Source organism: Apodemus sylvaticus, chromosome 1, assembly GCF_947179515.1.
Source record: "Apodemus sylvaticus chromosome 1, mApoSyl1.1, whole genome shotgun sequence".
NCBI lineage: Eukaryota > Metazoa > Chordata > Mammalia > Rodentia > Muridae > Apodemus > Apodemus sylvaticus.
In genome coordinates, this window is record NC_067472.1 from 152,998,886 (window position 1) to 153,019,895 (window position 21,010).

The following is a 21,010-nucleotide window of genomic DNA, read 5'->3' on the forward strand; positions in this document are numbered from 1 at the left end:
TGAAGCTTGGTTGGCTAGCAGTGCAGGCCAACAAGCACCGAGTGTAGCATTCTATTTTCGTCCAAGGGTGCGAGGACTACACATTGCTGATGACCATTTCTTTCTACTCTTTTGCAGTCATCTGCCATGCCTTCTTGGAAGCCAGAGAATCACAGATCACAGGTAAGTGGAAGTTTCCTGACTCATTCCTTCCCTTAGAAAAAACATGTCCCTAAGAGCATGGACTCAAATTCTCACTCATTCTCCAGTTTTACATTGTAGGAAAAATTTAAGCATGCATAGAAAAGAGAGTTTAATTCTGAGTAAGGACCTCCCTGGACACAAAATGATTAAGAGAAGTAAAATAATTTCTGAAAAACCCAATAATATTTCACACATCATCATGAGCTGTGTCTCATGTGTAGCGGAGGATGACACATACACAAATTTGTAGTCTCCACCAATGTTTTCTATATGGTTGCCAGGAATCATCACCCATATCCATTGCTTTGTACAATTCTCTTTTCCCATGACACTAGAGACACTGAGTACAGAGCTTTGCTTTATTGTTGAATGAAAGACATATAGTCCAGTCTGTGATCTACACTACTGCTACTGTCCACATGAATTGCTCCCAATTGGCACACCTTTCAGCAATATAGGAAAAACTATCACGCAACAGGGAAGTTGCCTTTATTTAAAAGTTGTAGCTCACTTCCTCAACTATGGTCCCTTTTCTTACCAAATTTCCTCCCCAAACATCATTTCTACTCTGACTACAGGTCAGTGTAGAAGAATCCAGAAGCTTGAGCAAATTTTCTGAGGTGGTATCAGGGCAATCTTTGTGTTGTTGAACCTAATGCCACTGTGACTCATGACAACATTGCTGGCAAGTTCCTTGCAACATTGGGAACCTGTGTTAATTGACTTGTAAATCGATTAAACCTTATCACAAATGGACCTATTGCAGTCCAAATTCCCTGTCCCCTGGGAATATGTAAATTCCATAATTTTAGTAAGAGCATTTCCCAGTGATTGCAAGTATGCAAGATAGACTTTGAGGGGGGAGGATATGATCCGGGAACCTTGAATATGGAATACACGTGTCTCTTTCTTTAGACTCGAGATCCTGTAATGACCTTTTGTAGACCTATTCTTAGGATTCAGGGGCTTAACCCTGAGAGTTGTCCCCTACGCATAAATACATGAAAGTGATACGTTGTGAGGAGATTGCTTCCACAAGAAGCAGTACGTCTTCGTGTGAAATGAGTGGAACTCTGTACCATTTTTACCTCATAAAGTGAAAGCCATGAAAATTTGTGGTACAGGCAGTGGTAGGAATCTTAGAGTCAGTTTCCCGGGGGTGCCACTGTGAAGGTATTATTCATGTAGAGATTTCCTACAGTTCCTCTGAGGTTTAAGTTTCATGTAATGGAGTGTCAACCAGGGGTTTGAAAGCTTACTCTTTCCTCCTCTAGAGAAATTATTCAAAAAACTTTCCGGCAGGGACCCCTTGCCTCCTTTGAAAAGCTTTCTACTCTGCAAACCTACCCACATACCTGTGACCATTCTCAACGCCGAGAAAGTGTTCTGTAGCCAGGTAAGGATGTGGATAGCAGATATAAAAGCACAAATAGCTACTTTCTCTCTACTCCTGGGTCTATGATGACAGCCCAATGTCATGAAGAGAGGTGATGACATAAAAATCATGCTCAATAGGATTACGCTGAGGCCCAACCAGTTAAAGAGTTCAAAGCCGTGGTCCTTTTACTATTTGGGGATCACTAGGGGACCTTTCATGAGGTCCTCAGAGGCACTTTTCCTGATTCTGATGAGAGCAAACCTGGACACTCATAGTGACTCTTGGTTGGATAGCAGTGCAGGCCAACAAGCACCGAGTGTAGCATTCTATTTTTGTGCAACTGTGCGAGGACAACACATTGCTGATGACCATTTCTTTCTACTCTTTTGCAGTCATCTGCCATGCCCTCTGGGATGCCAGAAAATCACAGGTCACAGGTAAATGGAAGTTTCCTGACTCATTCCTTCCCTTACAAAAGACATGTCCATAAGAGCATGGACTTAAATTCTCACTCATTCTCCAGTTTTACATTGTAGGAAAAATTTAAGCATGCATAGAAAAGAGTTTAGTACTGAGTAAGGACCACCCTGGACACAAAATGATTAAGAGAAGTAAAATAATTTCTGAAAAACCCAATAATATTTCACACATAATCATGAGCTGTGTCTCATTTGTAGAGGAGGATGACAACTAGCCAAATTTGTAGTCTCCAGCAATGTTTTCTATATGGTGGCCTTGAATCATCACCCATATCCATTGCTTTGTAGAATTCTCTTTTCACATGACACTAGAGGCACTGAGTACAGAGCTTTGCCTTATTGTTGAATGAAAGACATATAGTCCAGTCTGTGATCAACACTACTGCTGGTGTCCACATGAATTGCTCCCAATTGGCACACCTTTCAGCATATAGGTAAAACTATCACGCAGCAGGGAAGTTGCCTTTATTTAAAAGTTGTAGCTCTCTTTCTCAACTCTGGTCCCTTTTCTTACCAAATTTCCTCCCCAAACATCATTTCTACTCTGACTACAGGTCAGTGTAGAATCACCCAGAAGCTTGAGCTAAGTTTCTGAGGTGGTATCAGGGCAAGCTTTGTGTTGTTGAACCTAATGCCACTGTGACTCATGACAACATTGCTGGAAAGTTCCTTGCAACCTTGGGAACCTGTGTTAACTGACATGGAAATCCATTATACCTTATCACAAATGGACCTATTGCAGTCCAAATTCCCTGTCCCCTCGGAATCTGTAAATCCCATAATTTTAGTAAGAGCATTTCCCAGTGATTGCAAGTATGCAAGATAGACCTTGAGGGGGAGGATATGATCCCAGGACCTTGATTATGGAATACACGTATCTCTCTCTTTAGACTCGAGATCCTGTAATGACCTTTTGTAGACCTATCCTTAGGATTCAGGGGCTTCAACCTGAGAGTTGTCCCCTATGCATAGTTACATGAAAGTGATTCGTTGTGAGGAGATTTCTTCCACAAGAAGCAGTAAGTCTTCGTGTGAAATGAGTGGAACTCTGTGCCATATTACCTCATAAAGTGAAAGTCATGAAAACTTGTGGTACAGGCAGTGGTAGGAATCTTAGAGTCAGTTTACGGGGGTGCCACTGTGAAGGTATTATTCATGTAGAGATTTCCTACAATTTTTCTGAGGTTTAAGTTTCATGTATAGGAGTGTCAACCAGGGGTTTGACCACTTGCTCTTTCCTCCTCTAGAGAAATCATTCAACAAACTTTCCTGGCAGGAACCCCTTGCCTCCTTTGAAGAGCTTTCTACCCTGCAAACTTACCGACTTACCTGTGACCATTCTCAACGCCGAGAATGTGTTCCTTAGCCAGGTAAGGATGTGGATAGCAGATATAAAAGCAGAAATAGTTACTGTCTCTCTACATCTGGGTCTATGATGACAGCCCAATGTCATGAAGAGAGGTGATGACATAAAAATCATGCTCAATAGGATTACGCTGAGGCCCAACCAGGTTTACAGAGTTCAAAGCCGTGGTCCACTTACTATTTGGAGATCACTTGGGGACCTTTCCTGAGGTCCTCAGAGGCGCTTTTCCTGTTTCTGATGAAAGCAAACCTGGACACTCATGGTGAAGCTTGGTTGGCTAGCAGTGCAGGCCAACAAGCACCGAGTGTAGCATTCTATTTTTGTGCAACTGTGCGAGGACAACACATTGCTGATGACCATTTCTTTCTACTCTTTTGCAGTCATCTGCCATGCCCTCTGGGATGCCAGAAAATCACAGGTCACAGGTAAATGGAAGTTTCCTGACTCATTCCTTCCCTTACAAAAGACATGTCCGTAAGAGCATGGACTCAAATTCTCACTCATTCTCCAGTTTTACATTGTAGAAAAAATTTAAGCATGCATAGAAAAGAGTTTAATTCTGAGTAAGGACCACCCTGGACACAAAATGATTAAGAGAAGTAAAATAATTTTTGAAAAACCCAATAATATTTCACACATAATCATGAGCTGTGTCTCATATGTAGAGGAGGATGACACATACCCAAATTTGTAGTCTCCACCCATGTTTTCTATATGGTGGCCTTGAATCATCACCCATATCCATTGCTTTGTAGAATTCTCTTTTCACATGACACTAGAGGCACTGAGTACAGAGCTTTGCCTTATTGTTGAATGAAAGACATATAGTCCAGTCTGTGATCAACACTACTGCTGGTGTCCACATGAATTGCTCCCAATTGGCACACCTTTCAGCAATATAGGTAAAATTATCACGCAACAGGGAAGTTGGCTTTATTTAAAAATTGTAGCTCTCTTTCTCAACTCTGGTCCCTTTTCTTACCAAATTTCCTCCCCAAACATCATTTCTACTCTGACTACAGGTCAGTGTAGAATCACCCAGAAGCTTGAGCTAATTTTCTGAGGTGGTATCAGGGCAATCTTTGTGTTGTTGAACCTAATGCCACTGTGACTCATGACAACATTGCTGGAAAGATCCTGGCAACCTTGGGAACCTGTGTTAACTGACATGGAAATCCATTAAACCTTATCACAAATGGACCTATTGCAGTCCAAATTCCCTGTCCCCTGGGAATCTGTAAATCCCATAATTTTAGTAAGAGCATTTCCCAGCGATTGCAAGTATGCAAGATAGACCTTGAGGGGGGATGATATGATCCCGGAAACTTGATTATGGAATACACGTATCTCTTTCTTTAGACTCGAGATCCTGTAATGACCTTTTGTAGACGTATCCTTAGGATTCAGGGGCTTCAACCTGAGAGTTGTCCCCTATGCATAGTTACATGAAAGTGATTCGTTGTGAGGAGATTGCTTCCACAAGAAGCAGTATGTCTTAGTGTGAAATGAGTGGAACTCTGTGCCATATTACCTCATAAAGTGAAAGTCATGAAAACTTGTGGTACAGGCAGTGGTAGGAATCTTAGAGTCAGCTTCACGGGGGTGCCACTGTGAAGGTATTATTCATGTAGAGATGTCCTATAATTTCTCTGAGGTTTAAGTTTCATGTATAGGAGTGTCAACCAGGGGTTTGACCACTTGCTCTTTCCTCCTCTAGAGAAATCATTCAACAAACTTTCCAGGCAGGAACCCCTTGCCTCCTTTGAAGAGCTTTCTACCCTGCAAACTTAACCACTTACCTGTGACCATTCTCAACGCCGAGAAAATGTTCCTTAGCCAGGTAAGGATGTGGATAGCAGATATAAAAGCACAAATAGGTACTGTCTCTCTACATCTGGGTCTATGATGACAGCCCAATGTCATGAAGAGAGGTGATGACATAAAAATCATGCTCAATAGGATTACGCTGAGGCCCAACCAGGTTTACAGAGTTCAAAGCCGTGGTCCTCTTACTATTTGGGGATCACTTGGGGACCTTTCCTGAGGTCCTCAGAGGCGCTTTTCCTGTTTCTGATGAAAGCAAACCTGGACACTCATGGTGAAGCTTGGTTGGCTAGCAGTGCAGGCCAACAAGCACCGAGTGTAGCATTCTATTTTTGTGCAACTGTGCGAGGACAACACATTGCTGATGACCATTTCTTTCTACTCTTTTGCAGTCATCTGCCATGCCCTCTGGGATGCAAGAAAATCACAGGTCACAGGTAAAAGGAAGTTGCCTGACTCATTCCTTCCCTTACAAAAGACATGTCCGTAAGAGCATGGACTCAAATTCTCACTCATTCTCCAGTTTTACATTGTAGGAAAAATTTAAGCATGCATAAAAGAGTTTAATTCTGAGTAAGGACCTCCCTGGACACAAAATGATTAAGAGAAGTAAAATAATTTTTGAAAAACCCAATAATATTTCACACATAATTATTAGCTGTGTCTCATGTGTAGAGGAGGATGACACATACCCAAATTTGTAGTCTCCACCAATGTTTTCTATATGGTGGCCTTGAATCATTACCAATATCCATTGCTTTGTAGAATTCTCTTTTCACATGACACTAGAGGCACTGAGTACAGAGCTTTGCCTTATTGTTGAATGAAAGACATATAGTCCAGTCTGTGATCTACACTACTGCTGGTGTCCACATGAATTGCTCCCAATTGGCACATCTTTCAGCAATATAGATAAAACTATCACGCAACAGGGAAGTTGCCTTTATTTAAAAATTGTAGCTCTCTTTCTCAACTCTGGTCCCTTTTCTTACCAAATTTCCTCCCCAAACATCATTTCTACTCTGACTACAGGTCAGTGTAGAATCACCCAGAAGCTTGAGCTAATTTTCTGAGGTGGTATCAGGGCAATCTTTGTGTTGTTGAACCTAATGCCACTGTGACTCATGACAACATTGCTGGAAAGATCCTTGCAACCTTGGGAACCTGTGTTAACTGACATGGAAATCCATTAAACCGTATCACAAATGGACCTATTGCAGTCCAAATTCCCTGTCCCCTGGGAATCTGTAAATCCCATAATTTTAGTAAGAGCATTTCCCAGTGATTGCAAGTATGCAAGATAGACCTTGAGGGAGAGGATATGATCCCGGAACCTTGATTATGGAATACATGTGTCTCTTTCTTTAGACTCGAGATCCTGTAATGACCTTTTGTAGACCTATCCTTAGGATTCAGGGGCTTCAACCTGAGAGTTGTCCCCTATGCATAGTTACATGAAAGTGATTCGTTGTGAGGAGATTGCTTCCACAAGAAGCAGTATGTCTTCGTGTGAAATGAGTGGAACTCTGTGCCATATTACCTCATAAAGTGAAAGTCATGAAAACTTGTGGTACAGGCATTGGTAGGAGTCTTAGAGTCAGCTTCACGGGGGTGCCACTGTGAAGGTATTATTCATGTAGAGATTTCCTACAATTTCTCTGAGGTTTAAGTTTCATGTATAGGAGTGTCAACCAGGGGTTTGACCACTTGCTCTTTCGTCCTCTAGAGAAAACATTCAACAAACTTTCCAGGCAGGAACCACTTGCCTCCTTTGAAGAGCTTCCTACCCTGCAAACTTACCCACTTACCTGTGACCATTCTCAACGCCGAGAAAGTGTTCCTTAGCCAGGTAAGGATGTGGATAGCAGATATAAAAGCACAAATAGCTACTGTCTCTCTACATCTGGGTCTATGATGACAGCCCAATGTCATGAAGAGAGGTGATGACATAAAATCATGCTCAATAGGATTACGCTGAGGCCCAACCAGGTTTACAGAGTTCAAAGCCGTGGTCCTCTTACTATTTGGGGATCACTTGGGGACCTTTCCTGAGGTCCTCAGCGGCGCTTTTCCTGTTTCTGATGAAAGCAAACCTGGACACTAATGGTGAAGCTTGGTTGGCTAGCAGTGCAGGCCAATAAGCACCGAGTGTAGCATTCTATTTTTGTGCAACTGTGCGAGGACAACACATTGCTGATGACCATTTCTTTCTACTCTTTTGCAGTCATATGCCATGCCCTCTGGGATGCCAGAAAATCACAGGTCACAGGTAAGTGGAAGTTTCCTGACTCATTCCTTCCCTTAGAAAAGACATGTCCGTAAGAGCATGGACTCAAATTCTCACTCATTCTCCAGTTTTACATTGTAGGAAAAATTTAAGCATGCATAGAAAAGAGTTTAATTCTGAGTAAGGACCACCCTGGACACAAAATGATTAAGAGAAGTAAAATAATTTTTGAAAAACCCAATAATATTTCACACATAATCATGAGCTTTGTCTCATGTGTAGAGGAGGATGACACATACCCAAATTGGTAGTCTCCACCAATGTTTTCTATATGGTGGCCTTGAATAAACACCCATATACATTGCTTTGTAGAATTCTCTTTTCACATGACACTAGAGGCACTGAGTACAGAGCTTTGCCTTATTGTTGAATGAAAGACATATAGTCCAGTCTGTGATCAACACTACTGCTGGTGTCCACATGAATTGCTCTCAATTGGCACACCTTTCAGCAATATAGGTAAAACTATCACGCAACAGGGAAGTTGCCTTTATTTAAAAGTTGTAGCTCTCTTTCTCAACTCTGGTCCCTTTTCTTACCAAATTTCCTCCCCAAACATTATTTCTACTCTGACTACAGGTCAGTGTAGAATCACCCAGAAGTTTGAGCTAATTTTGTGAGGTGGTATCAGGGCAACCTTTTTGTTGTTGAACCTAATGCCACTGTGACTCATGACAACATTGCTGGAAAGTTCCTTTCAACCTTGGGAACCTGTGTTAACTGACATGAAATCCATTAAACCTTATCACAAATGGACCTATTGCAGTCCAAATTCCCTGTCCCCTGGGAATCTGTAAATCCCATAATGTTAGTAAGAGCATTTCCCAGTGATTGCAAGTATGCAAGATAGACCTTGAGGGGGGAGGATATGATCCCGGAACCGTGATTATGGAATACACGTGTCTCTTTCTTTAGACTCGAGATCCTGTAATGACCTTTTGTAGACCTTTCCTTAGGATTCAGGGGCTTCAACCTGAGAGTTGTCCCCTATGCATAGTTACATGAAAGTGATTCGTTGTGAGGAGATTGCTTCCACAAGAAGCAGTAAGTCTTCGTGTGAAATGAGTGGAACTCTGTGCCATATTACCTCCTAAAGTGAAAGTCATGAAAACTTGTGGTACAGGCAGTGGTAGGAATCTTAGAGTCAGCTTTATGGGTGTGCCACTGTGAAGGTATTATTCATGTAGAGATTTCCTACAATTTATCTGAGGTTTAAGTTTCATGTATAGGAGTGTCAACCAGGGGTTTTCTCCTCTAGAGAAATCATTCAACAAACTTTCCAGGCAGGAACCCCTTGCCCCCTTTGAAGAGCTCCCTACCCTGCAAACTTACCCACTTACATGTGACCTTTATCAACGCAGAGAAAGTGTTCCTTAGCCAGGTAAGGATGTGGATAGCAGATATAAAAGCAGAAATAGCAACTGTCTCTCTACATCTGGGTCTATGATGACAGCCCAATGTCATGAAGAGAGGTGATGACATAAAAATCATGCTCAATAGGATTACGCTGAGGCCCAACCAGGTTTACAGAGTTCAAAGCCGTGGTCCTCTTACTATTTGGAGATCACTTGGGGACCTTTCCTGAGGTCCTCAGAGGCGCTTTTCCTGTTTCTGATGAAAGCAAACCTGGACACTCATGGTGAAGCTTGGTTGGCTAGCAGTGCAGGCCAACAAGCACCGAGTGTAGCATTCTGTTTTCGTGCAAGTGTGCGAGGACTACACATTGCTGATGACCATTTCTTTCTACTCTTTTGCAGTCATCTGCCATGCCTTCTTGGAAGCCAGAGAATCACAGATCACAGGTAAGTGGAAGTTTCCTGACTCATTCCTTCCCTTAGAAAAAACATGTCCCTAAGAGCATGGACTCAAATTCTCACTCATTCTCCAGTTTTACATTGTAGGAAAAATTTAAGCATGCATAGAAAAGAGAGTTTAATTCTGAGTAAGGACCTCCCTGGACACAAAATGATTAAGAGAAGTAAAATAATTTCTGAAAAACCCAATAATATTTCACACATCATCATGTGCTGTGTCTCATGTGTAGCGGAGGATGACACATACCCAAATTTGTAGTCTCCACCAATGTTTTCTTTATGGTTGCCAGGAATCATCACCCATATCCATTGCTTTGTACAATTCTCTTTTCCCATGACACTAGAGACACTGAGTACAGATCTTTGCCTTATTGTTGAATGAAAGACATATAGTCCAGTCTGTGATCTACACTACTGCTGGTGTCCACATGAATTGCTCCCAATTGGCACTCCTTCAGCAATATAGGAAAAACTATCACGCAACAGGGAAGTTGCCTTTATTTAAAAGTTGTAGCTCACTTCCTCAACTATCGTCCCTTTTCTTACCAAATTTCCTCCCCAAACATCATTTCTACTCTGACTACAGGTCAGTGTAGAATCATCCAGAAGCTTGAGCCAATTTTCTGAGGTGGTATCAGGGCAATCTTTGTGTTGTTGAACCTAATGCCACTGTGACTCATGACAACATTGCTGGCAAGTTCCTTGCAACATTGGGAACCTGTGTTAATTGACTTGTAAATCCATTAAACCTTATCACAAATGGACCTATTGCAGTCCAAATTCCCTGTCCCCTGGGAATATGTAAATTCCAAAATTTTAGTAAGAGCATTTCCCAGTGATTGCAAGTATGCAAGATAGACATTGAGGGGGGCGGGATATGATCCCGGAACCTTGAATATGGAATACACGTGTCTCTTTCTTTAGACTCGAGATCCTGTAATGACCTTTTGTAGACCTATCCTTAGGATTCAGGGGCTTCAACCTGAGAGTTGTACCTTACGCATAAATACATGAAAGTGATACGTTGTGAGGAGATTGCTTCCACAAGAAGCAGTAAGTCTTCGTGTGAAATGAGTGGAACTCTGTACCATTTTTACCTCATAAAGTGAAAGCCATGAAAATTTGTGGTACAGGCAGTGGTAGGAATCTTAGAGTCAGTTTCCCGGGGGTGCCACTGTGAAGGTATTATTCATGTAGAGATTTCCTACAATTCCTCTGAGGTTTAAGTTTCATGTATAGGAGTGTCAACCAGGGGTTTGACAGCTTGCTCTTTCCTCCTCTAGAGAAATTATTCAAAAAACTTTCCAAGCAGGGACCCCTTGCCTCCTTTGAAGAGCTTTCTACTCTGCAAAACTACCTACATACCTGTGACCATTCTCAACGCCGAGAAAGTGTTCTGTATCCAGGTAATGATGTGGATAGCAGATATAAAAGCACAAATAGCTACTTTCTCTCTACTCCTGGGTCTATGATGACAGCCCAATGTCATGAAGAGAGGTGATGACATAAAAATCATGCTCAATAGGATTACGCTGATGCCCAACCAGGTTACAGAGTTCAAAGCCGTGGTCCTTTTACTATTTGGGGATCACTTGGGGACCGTTCATGAGGTCCTCAGAGGCACTTTTCCTGATTCTGATGAGAGCAAACCTGGACACTCATAGTGACGCTTGGTTGGATAGCAGTGCAGGCCAACAAGCACCGAGTGTAGCATTCTATTTTTGTGCAACTGTGCGAGGACAACACATTGCTGATGACCATTTCTTTCTACTCTTTTGCAGTCATCTGCCATGCCCTCTGGGATGCCAGAAAATGACAGGTCACAGGTAAGTGGAAGTTTCCTGACTCATTCCTTCGCTTACAAAGACATGTCCGTAAGAGCATGGACTCAAATTCTCACTTATTGTCCAGTTTTACATTGTAGGAAAAATTTAAACATGCATAGAAAAGAGTTTAATTCTGAGTAAGGACCACCCTGGACACAAAATGATTAAGAGAAGTAAAATAATTTTTGAAAAACCCAATAATATTTCACACATAATCATGAGCTGTGTCTCATTTGTAGAGGAGGATGACAAATAGCCAAATTTGTAGTCTCCACCAATGTTTTCTATATCGTGGCCTTGAATCATCACCCATATCCATTGCTTTGTAGAATTCTCTTTTCACATGACACTAGAGGCACTGAGTACAGAGCTTTGCCTTATTGTTGAATGAAAGACATATAGTCCAGTCTGTGATCAACACTACTGCTGGTGTCCACATGAATTGCTCCCAATTGGCACACCTTTCAGCATATAGGTAAAACTATCACGCAACAGGGAAGTTGCCTTTATTTAAAAGTTGTAGCTCTCTTTCTTAACTCTGGTCCCTTTTCTTACCAAATTTCCTCCCCAAACATCATTTCTACTCTGACTACAGGTCAGTGTAGAATCACCCAGAAGCTTGAGCTAATTTTCTAAGGTGGTATCAGGGCAAGCTTTGTGTTGTTGAACCTAATGCCACTGTGACTCATGACAACATTGCTGGAAAGTTCCTTGCAACCTTGGGAACCTGTGTTAACTGACATGGAAATCCATTATACCTTATCACAAAAGGACCTATTGCAGTCCAAATTCCCTGTCCCCTGGGAATCTGTAAATCCCATAATTTTAGTAAGAGCATTTCCCAGTGATTTCAAGTATGCAAGATAGACCTTGAGGGGGAGGATATGATCCCAGGACCTTGATTATGGAATACACGTATCTCTCTCTTTAGACTCGAGATCCTGTAATGACCTTTTGTAGACCTATCCTTAGGATTCAGGGGCTTCAACCTGAGAGTTGTCCCCTATGCATAGTTACATGAAAGTGATTCGTTGTGAGGAGATTTCTTCCACAAGAAGCAGTAAGTCTTCGTGTGAAATGAGTGGAACTCTGTGCCATATTACCTCATAAAGTGAAAGTCATGAAAACTTGTGGTACAGGCAGTGGTAGGAATCTTAGAGTCAGTTTACGGGGGTGCCACTGTGAAGGTATTATTCATGTAGAGATTTCCTACAATTTCTCTGAGGTTTAAGTTTCATGTATAGGAGTGTCAACCAGGGGTTTGACCACTTGCTCTTTCCTCCTCTAGAGAAATCATTCAACAAACTTTCCAGGCAGGAACCCCTTGCCTCCTTTGAAGAGCTTTCTACCCTGCAAACTTACCGACTTACCTGTGACCATTCTCAACGCCGAGAATGTGTTCCTTAGCCAGGTAAGGATGTGGATAGCAGATATAAAAGCAGAAATAGCTACTGTCTCTCTACATCTGGGTCTATGATGACAGCCCAATGTCATGAAGAGAGGTGATGACATAAAAATCATGCTCAATAGGATTACGCTGAGGCCCAACCAGGTTTACAGAGTTCAAAGCCGTGGTCCACTTACTATTTGGAGATCACTTGGGGACCTTTCCTGAGGTCCTCAGAGGCGCTTTTCCTGTTTCTGATGAAAGCAAACCTGGACACTCATGGTGAAGCTTGGTTGGCTAGCAGTGGAGGCCAACAAGCACCGAGTGTAGCATTCTATTTTTGTGCAACTGTGCGAGGACAACACATTGCTGATGACCATTTCTTTCTACTCTTTTGCAGTCATCTGCCATGCCCTCTGGGATGCCAGAATATCACAGGTCACAGGTAAATGGAAGTTTCCTGACTCATTCCTTCCCTTACAAAAGACATGTCCGTAAGAGCATGGACTCAAATTCTCACTCATTCTCCAGTTTTACATTGTAGAAAAAATTTAAGCATGCATAGAAAAGAGTTTAATTCTGAGTAAGGACCACCCTGGACACAAAATGATTAAGAGAAGTAAAATAATTTTTGAAATACCCAATAATATTTCACACATAATCATGAGCTGTGTCTCATATGTAGAGGAGGATGACACATACCCAAATTTGTAGTCTCCACCCATGTTTTCTATATGGTGGCCTTGAATCATCACCCATATCCATTGGTTTGTAGAATTCTCTTTTCACATGACACTAGAGGCACTGAGTACAGAGCTTTGCCTTATTGTTGAATGAAAGACATATAGTCCAGTCTGTGATCAACACTACTGCTGGTGTCCACATGAATTGCTCCCAATTGGCACACCTTTCAGCAATATAGGTAAAATTATCACGCAACAGGGAAGTTGCCTTTATTTAAAAATTGTAGCTCTCTTTCTCAACTCTGGTCCCTTTTCTTACCAAATTTCCTCCCCAAACATCATTTCTACTCTGACTACAGGTCAGTGTAGAATCACCCAGAAGCTTGAGCTAATTTTCTGAGGTGGTATCAGGGCAATCTTTGTGTTGTTGAACCTAATGCCACTGTGACTCATGACAACATTGCTGGAAAGATCCTGGCAACCTTGGGAACCTGTGTTAACTGACATGGAAATGCATTAAACCTTATCACAAATGGACCTATTGCAGTCCAAATTCCCTGTCCCCTGGGAATCTGTAAATCCCATAATTTTAGTAAGAGCATTTCCCAGCGATTGCAAGTATGCAAGATAGACCTTGAGGGGGGATGATATGATCCCGGAACCTTGATTATGGAATACACGTGTCTCTTTCTTTAGACTCGAGATCCTGTAATGACCTTTTGTAGACCTATCCTTAGGATTCAGGGGCTTCAACCTGAGAGTTGTCCCCTATGCATAGTTACATGAAAGTGATTCGTTGTGAGGAGATTGCTTCCACAAGAAGCAGTATGTCTTAGTGTGAAATGAGTGGAACTCTGTGCCATATTACCTCCTAAAGTGAAAGTCATGAAAACTTGTGGTACAGGCAGTGGTAGGAATCTTAGAGTCAGCTTCCCGGGGGTGCCACTGTGAAGGTATTATTCATGTAGAGATGTCCTACAATTTCTCTGAGGTTTAAGTTTCATGTATAGGAGTGTCAACCAGGGGTTTGACCACTTGCTCTTTCCTCCTCTAGAGAAATCATTCAACAAACTTTCCAGGCAGGAACCCCTTGCCTCCTTTGAAGAGCTTTCTACCCTGCAAACTTACCCACTTACCTGTGACCATTCTCAACGCCGAGAAAGTGTTCCTTAGCCAGGTAAGGATGTGGATAGCAGATATAAAAGCACAAATAGCTACTGTCTCTCTACATCTGGGTCTATGATGACAGCCCAATGTCATGAAGAGAGGTGATGACATAAAATCATGCTCAATAGGATTACGCTGAGGCCCAACCAGGTTTACAGAGTTCAAAGCCGTGGTCCTCTTACTATTTGGGGATCACTTGGGGACCTTTCCTGAGGTCCTCAGAGGCGCTTTTCCTGTTTCTGATGAAAGCAAACCTGGACACTAATGGTGAAGCTTGGTTGGCTAGCAGTGCAGGCCAATAAGCACCGAGTGTAGCATTCTATTTTTGTGCAACTGTGCGAGGACAACACATTGCTGATGACCATTTCTTTCTACTCTTTTGCAGTCATCTGCCATGCCCTCTGGGATGCCAGAAAATCACAGGTCACAGGTAAGTGGAAGTTTCCTGACTCATTCCTTCCCTTAGAAAAGACATGTCCGTAAGAGCATGGACTCAAATTCTCACTCATTCTCCAGTTTTACATTGTAGGAAAAATTTAAGCATGCATAGAAAAGAGTTTAATTCTGAGTAAGGACCACCCTGGACACAAAATGATTAAGAGAAGTAAAATAATTTTTGAAAAACCCAATAATATTTCACACATAATCATGAGCTGTGTCTCATGTGTAGAGGAGGATGACACATACCCAAATTGGTAGTCTCCACCAAAGTTTTCTATATGGTGGCCTTGAATAAACACCCATATACATTGCTTTGTAGAATTCTCTTTTCACATGACACTAGAGGCACTGAGTACAGAGCTTTGCCTTATTGTTGAATGAAAGACATATAGTCCAGTCTGTGATCAACACTACTGCTGGTGTCCACATGTATTGCTCTCAATTGGCACACCTTTCAGAAATATAGGTAAAACTATCACGCAACAGGGAAGTTGCCTTTATTTAAAAGTTGTAGCTCTCTTTCTCAACTCTGGTCCCTTTTCTTACCAAATTTCCTCCCCAAACATTATTTCTACTCTGACTACAGGTCAGTGTAGAATCACCCAGAAGTTTGAGCTAATTTTGTGAGGTGGTATCAGGGCAACCTTTTTGTGGTTGAACCTAATGCCACTGTGACTCATGACAACATTGCTGGAAAGTTCCTTGCAACCTTGGGAACCTGTGTTAACTGACATGGAAATCCATTAAACCTTATCACAAATGGACCTATTGCAGTCCAAATTCCCTGTCCCCTGGGAATCTGTAAATCCCATAATGTTAGTAAGAGCATTTCCCAGTGATTGCAAGTATGCAAGATAGACCTTGAGGGGGGAGGATATGATCCCGGAACCGTGATTATGGAATACACGTGTCTCTTTCTTTAGACTCGAGATCCTGTAATGACCTTTTGTAGACCTATCCTTAGGATTCAGGGGCTTCAACCTGAGAGTTGTCCCCTATGCATAGTTACATGAAAGTGATTCGTTGTGAGGAGATTGCTTCCACAAGAAGCAGTAAGTCTTCGTGTGAAATGAGTGGAACTCTGTGCCATATTACCTCATAAAGTGAAAGTCATGAAAACTTGTGGTACAGGCAGTGGTAGGAATCTTAGAGTCAGCTTCACGGGGGTGCCACTGTGAAGGTATTATTCATGTAGAGATTTCCTACAATTTCTCTGAGGTTTAAGTTTCATGTATAGGAGTGTCAACCAGGGGTTTTCTCCTCTAGAGAAATCATTCAACAAACTTTCCAGGCAGGAACCCCTTGCCCCCTTTGAAGAGCTCCCTACCCTGCAAACTTACCCACTTACATGTGACCTTTATCAACGCAGAGAAAGTGTTCCTTAGCCAGGTAAGGATGTGGATAGCAGATATAAAAGCAGAAATAGCAACTGTCTCTCTACATCTGGGTCTATGATGACAGCCCAATGTCATGAAGAGAGGTGATGACATAAAAATCATGCTCAATAGGATTACGCTGAGGCCCAACCAGGTTTACAGAGTTCAAACTCGTGGTCCTTTTGCTATTTGGTGATCACTTGGGGACCTTTCCTGAGGTCCTCATAGGCACTTTTCCTGATTCTGATGAGAGCAAACCTGGTCACTCATAGTGACGCTTGGTTGGATAGCAGTGCAGGCCAACAAGCACCGAGTGTAGCATTCTATTTTTGTGCAATTGTGCGAGGACAACACATTGCTGATGACCATTTCTTTCTACTCTTTTGCAGTCATCTGCCATGCCTTCTGGGAAGCCAGAAAATCACAGATCACAGGTAAGTGGAAGTTTCCTGACTCATTCCTTCCCTTACAAAAGACATGTCCGTAAGAGCATGGACTCAAATTCTCACTCATTCTCCAGTTTTACATTGTAGGAAAAATTTAAGCATGCATAGAAAAGAGAGTTTAATTCTGAGTAAGGACCACCCTGGACACAAAATGATTAAGAGAAGTAAAATAATATTTGAAAAACCCAATAATATTTCACACATCATCATGAGCTGTGTCTCATGTGTAGAGGAGGATGACACATACCCAAATTTGTAGTCTCCACCAATGTTTTCTATATGGTGGCCTTGAATCATCACCCATATCCATGGCTTTGTACAATTCTCTTTTCCCAGGACACTAGAGACACTGAGTACAGAGCTTTGCCTTATTGTTGAATGAAAGACATATAGTCCAGTCTGTGATCTACACTACTGCTGGTGTCCACATGAATTGCTCCCAATTGGCACAACTTTCAGCAATATAGGTAAAACTATCACGCAACAGGGAAGTTGCCTTTATTTAAAAGTTGTAGCTCACTTCCTCAATTATGGTCCCTTTTCTTACCAAATTTCCTCCCCAAACATCATTTCTACTCTGACTACAGGTCAGTGTAGAATCACCCAGAAGCTTGAGCTAATTTTCTGAGGTGGTATCAGGGCAATCTTTGTGTTGTTGAACCTCATGCCACTGTGACTCATGACAACATTGCTGGCAAGTTCCTTGCAACCTTGGGAACCTGTGTTAACTGACATGGAAATCCATTAAACCTTATCACAAAAGGACCTATTGCAGTCCAAATTCCCTGTCCCCTGGGAATCTGTAAATTCCATAATGTTAGTAAGAGCATTTCCCAGTGATTGAAAGTATGCAAGATAGACCTTGAGGGGGGAGGATATGATCCCGGAACCTTGAATATGGAATACACGTGTCTCTTTCTTTAGACTCGAGATCCTGTAATGACCTTTTGTAGACCTATTCTTAGGATTCAGGGGCTTCAACCTGAGAGTTGTCCCCTATGCATAGTTACATGAAAGTGATACGTTGTGAGGAGATTGCTTCCACAAGACGCAGTAAGTCTTCGTGTGAAATGAGTGGAACTCTGTGTCATTTTTACCTCATAAAGTGAAAGCCATGAAAATTTGTGGTACAGGCAGTGGTAGGAATCTTAGAGTCAGCTTCCCGGGGTTGCCACTGTGAAGGTATTATTCATGTAGAGATTTCCTACAATTCCTCTGAGGTTTAAGTTTCATGTATAGGAGTGTCAACCAGGGGTTTGACAGCTTGCTCTTTCCTCCTCTAGAGAAATTATTCAAAAAACTTTCCAGGCAGGGACCCCTTGCCTCCTTTGAAGAGCTTTCTACTCTGCAATCTTACCCACATACCTGTGACCATTCTCAATGCCGAGAAAGTGTTCCGTAGCCAGGTAAGGATGTAGATAGCAGATATAAAAGCACAAATAGCTACTGTCTCTCTACTCTTGGGTCTATGATGACAGCCCAATGTCATGAAGAGAGGTGATGACATAAAAATCATGCTCAATAGGATTACGCTGAGGCCCAACCAGGTTTACAGAGTTCAAAGACGTGGTCCTTTTACTATTTGGGGATCACTTGGGGACCTTTCCTGAGGTCCTCAGAGGCACTTTTCCTGATTCTGATGAGAGCAAACCTGGACACTCATAGTGACGCTTGGTTGGATAGCAGTGCAGGCCAACAAGCACCGAGTGTAACATTCTATTTTTGTGCAAGTGTGCGAGGAAAATACATTGCTGATGACCATTTCTTTCTACTCTTTTACAGTCATCTGCCATGCCTTCAGGGAAGCCAGAAAATCACAGATCACAGGTAAGTGGAAGTTTCCTGACTCATTCCTTCCCTTCCAAAAGACATGTCCGTAAGAGCATGGACTCAAATTCTCACTCATTCTCCAGTTTTACATTGTAGGAAAAATTTAAGCATGCATAGAAAAGAGAGTTTAATTCTGAGTAAGGACCACCCTGGACACAAAATGATTAAGAGAAGTACAATAATATTTGAAAAACCCAATAATATTTCACACATCATCATGAGCTGTGTCTCATGTGTAGAGGAGGATGACACATACCCAAATTTGTAGTCTCCACCAATTTTTTCTATATGGTGGCCTTGAATCATCACCCATATCCATTGCTTTGTAGAATTCTCTTTTCCCATGACACTAGAGGCACTGAGTACAGAGCTTTGCCTTATTGTTGAATGAAAGAGATATAGTCCAGTCTGTGATCAACACTACTGCTGGTGTCCACATGAATTGCTCGCAATTGGCACAACTTTCAGCAATATAGGTAAAACTATCACGCAACAGGGAAGTTGCCTTTATTTAAAAGTTGTAGCTCACTTCCTCAACTATGGTCCCTTTTCTTACCAAATTTCCTCCCCAAACATCATTTCTACTCTGACTACAGGTCAGTGTAGAATCACCCAGAAGCTTGATCTAATTTTCTGAGGTGGTATCAGGGCAATCTTTGTGTTGTTGAACCTAATGCCACTGTGACTCATGACAACATTGCTGGCAAGTTCCTTGCAACCTTGGGAACCTGTGTTAACTGACATGGACTCCATTAAACCTTATCACAAAAGGACCTATTGCAGTCCAAATTTCCTTTCCCCTGGGAATCTGTAAATTCCATAATTTTAGTAAGAGCATTTCCCAGTGATTGCAAGTATGCAAGATAGACATTGAGGGGGGAGGATATGATACCGGAACCTTGAATATGGAATACACGTGTCTCTTTCTTTAGACTCGAGATCCTGTAATGACCTTTTGTAGACCTATCCTTAGGATTCAGGGGCTTCAACCTGAGAGTTGTCCCCTACGCATAGTTACATGAAAGTGATACGTTTTGAGGAGATTGCTTCCACAAGAAGCAGTAAGTCTTCGTGTGAAATGAGTGGAACACTGTGCCATTTTTACCTCATAAAGTGAAAGCCATGAAAACTTGTGGTACAGGCAGTGGTAGGAATCTTAGAGTCAGCTTCACGGGGGTGCCACTGTGAAGGTATTATTCATGTAGAGATTTCCTACAATTTCTCTTAGGTTTAAGTTTCATGTATAGGAGTGTCAACCAGGGGTTTGACCACTTGCTCTTTCCTCCTCTAGAGAAATCATTCAACAAAGTTTCCAGGCAGGAACCCCTTGCCTCCTTTGAAGAGCTTTCTACCCTGCAAACTTACCCACTTACCTGTGACCATTCTCAACGCCGAGAAAGTGTTCCTTAGCCAGGTAAGGATGTGGATAGCAGATATAAAAGCACAAATAGCTACTGTCTCTCTACATCTGGGTCTATGATGACAGCCCAATGTCATGAAGAGAGGTGATGACATAAAAATCATGCTCAATAGGATTACGCTGAGGCCCAACCAGGTTTACAGAGTTCAAAGCCGTGGTCCTCTTACTATTTGGGGATCACTTGGGGACCTTTCCTGAGGTCCTCAGAGGCGCTTTTCCTGTTTCTGATGAAAGCAAACCTGGACACTCATGGTGAAGCTTGGTTGGCTAGCAGTGCAGGCCAACAAGCACCGAGTGTAGCATTCTATTTTCGTGCAAGTGTGCGAGGACTACACATTGCTGATGACCATTTCTTTCTACTCTTTTGCAGTCATCTGCCATGCCTTCTTGGAAGCCAGAGAATCACAGATCACAGGTAAGTGGAAGTTTCCTGACTCATTCCTTCCCTTTGAAAAGACATGTCCCTAAGAGCATGGACTCAAATTCTCACTCATTCTCCAGTGTTACATTGAAGGAAAAATTTAAGCATGCATAAAAAAGACAATTTAATTCTGAGTTTGGACCACCCTGGACAAAAAATGATTAAGAGAAGTAAAATAATTTCTGAAAAACCCAATATTATTTCACACATCATCATGAGCTGTTTCTCATGTGTAGCGGAGGATGACACATACCCAAATTTGTAGTCTCCATCAATGTTTTCTATATGGCTGCCAGGAATCATCACCCATATCCATTGCTTTGTACAATTCTCTTTTCCCATGACAGTAGAGACACTGAGTACAGAGCTTTGCCTTATTGTTGAATGAAAGACATATAGTCCAGTCTGTGATCTACACTACTGCTTGTGTCCACATGAATTGCTCCCAATTGGCACACCTTTCAGCAGTATAGGAAAAACTATCATGCAACAGGGAAGTTGCCTTTATTTAAAAGTTGTAGATCACTTCCTCAACTATGGTCCCTTTTCTTACCAAATTTCCTCCCCAAACATCATTTCTACTCTGACTACAGGTCAGTGTAGAATCATCCATAAGCTTGAGCAAATTTTCTGAGGTGGTATCAGGGCAATCTTTGTGTTGTTGAACCTAATGCCACTGTGA

At 42.0% G+C, this 21,010-nt stretch overlaps 11 non-coding genes across 11 annotated transcripts; all 11 read left to right on the forward strand.

Moving 5' to 3' along the window:
* Positions 1 to 1,635: 1,635 nt before the first annotated feature.
* Positions 1,636 to 1,714, forward strand: LOC127676709 (small nucleolar RNA SNORD115). Its single transcript, XR_007976141.1, has one exon. It is a non-coding gene; the product is annotated as a small nucleolar RNA SNORD115 (small nucleolar RNA).
* Positions 1,715 to 3,466: 1,752 nt separating this feature from the next.
* LOC127676710 (small nucleolar RNA SNORD115) lies at positions 3,467 to 3,545 on the forward strand. Its single transcript, XR_007976142.1, has one exon. It is a non-coding gene; the product is annotated as a small nucleolar RNA SNORD115 (small nucleolar RNA).
* A 1,757-nt stretch (positions 3,546 to 5,302) lies between these two features.
* LOC127676711 (small nucleolar RNA SNORD115) lies at positions 5,303 to 5,381 on the forward strand. The gene has a single exon (XR_007976143.1). It is a non-coding gene; the product is annotated as a small nucleolar RNA SNORD115 (small nucleolar RNA).
* A 1,754-nt stretch (positions 5,382 to 7,135) lies between these two features.
* LOC127676963 (small nucleolar RNA SNORD115) lies at positions 7,136 to 7,213 on the forward strand. Its single transcript, XR_007976370.1, has one exon. It is a non-coding gene; the product is annotated as a small nucleolar RNA SNORD115 (small nucleolar RNA).
* Positions 7,214 to 8,954: 1,741 nt separating this feature from the next.
* On the forward strand, positions 8,955 to 9,033 carry LOC127676712 (small nucleolar RNA SNORD115). Its single transcript, XR_007976144.1, has one exon. It is a non-coding gene; the product is annotated as a small nucleolar RNA SNORD115 (small nucleolar RNA).
* A 1,760-nt stretch (positions 9,034 to 10,793) lies between these two features.
* Positions 10,794 to 10,872, forward strand: LOC127676943 (small nucleolar RNA SNORD115). The gene has a single exon (XR_007976350.1). It is a non-coding gene; the product is annotated as a small nucleolar RNA SNORD115 (small nucleolar RNA).
* A 1,752-nt stretch (positions 10,873 to 12,624) lies between these two features.
* Positions 12,625 to 12,703, forward strand: LOC127676713 (small nucleolar RNA SNORD115). The gene has a single exon (XR_007976145.1). It is a non-coding gene; the product is annotated as a small nucleolar RNA SNORD115 (small nucleolar RNA).
* A 1,757-nt stretch (positions 12,704 to 14,460) lies between these two features.
* Positions 14,461 to 14,538, forward strand: LOC127676965 (small nucleolar RNA SNORD115). Its single transcript, XR_007976371.1, has one exon. It is a non-coding gene; the product is annotated as a small nucleolar RNA SNORD115 (small nucleolar RNA).
* A 1,742-nt stretch (positions 14,539 to 16,280) lies between these two features.
* On the forward strand, positions 16,281 to 16,359 carry LOC127676714 (small nucleolar RNA SNORD115). The gene has a single exon (XR_007976146.1). It is a non-coding gene; the product is annotated as a small nucleolar RNA SNORD115 (small nucleolar RNA).
* Positions 16,360 to 18,119: 1,760 nt separating this feature from the next.
* Positions 18,120 to 18,198, forward strand: LOC127676715 (small nucleolar RNA SNORD115). Its single transcript, XR_007976147.1, has one exon. It is a non-coding gene; the product is annotated as a small nucleolar RNA SNORD115 (small nucleolar RNA).
* Positions 18,199 to 19,957: 1,759 nt separating this feature from the next.
* LOC127676717 (small nucleolar RNA SNORD115) lies at positions 19,958 to 20,036 on the forward strand. The gene has a single exon (XR_007976148.1). It is a non-coding gene; the product is annotated as a small nucleolar RNA SNORD115 (small nucleolar RNA).
* Positions 20,037 to 21,010: the final 974 nt, after the last annotated feature.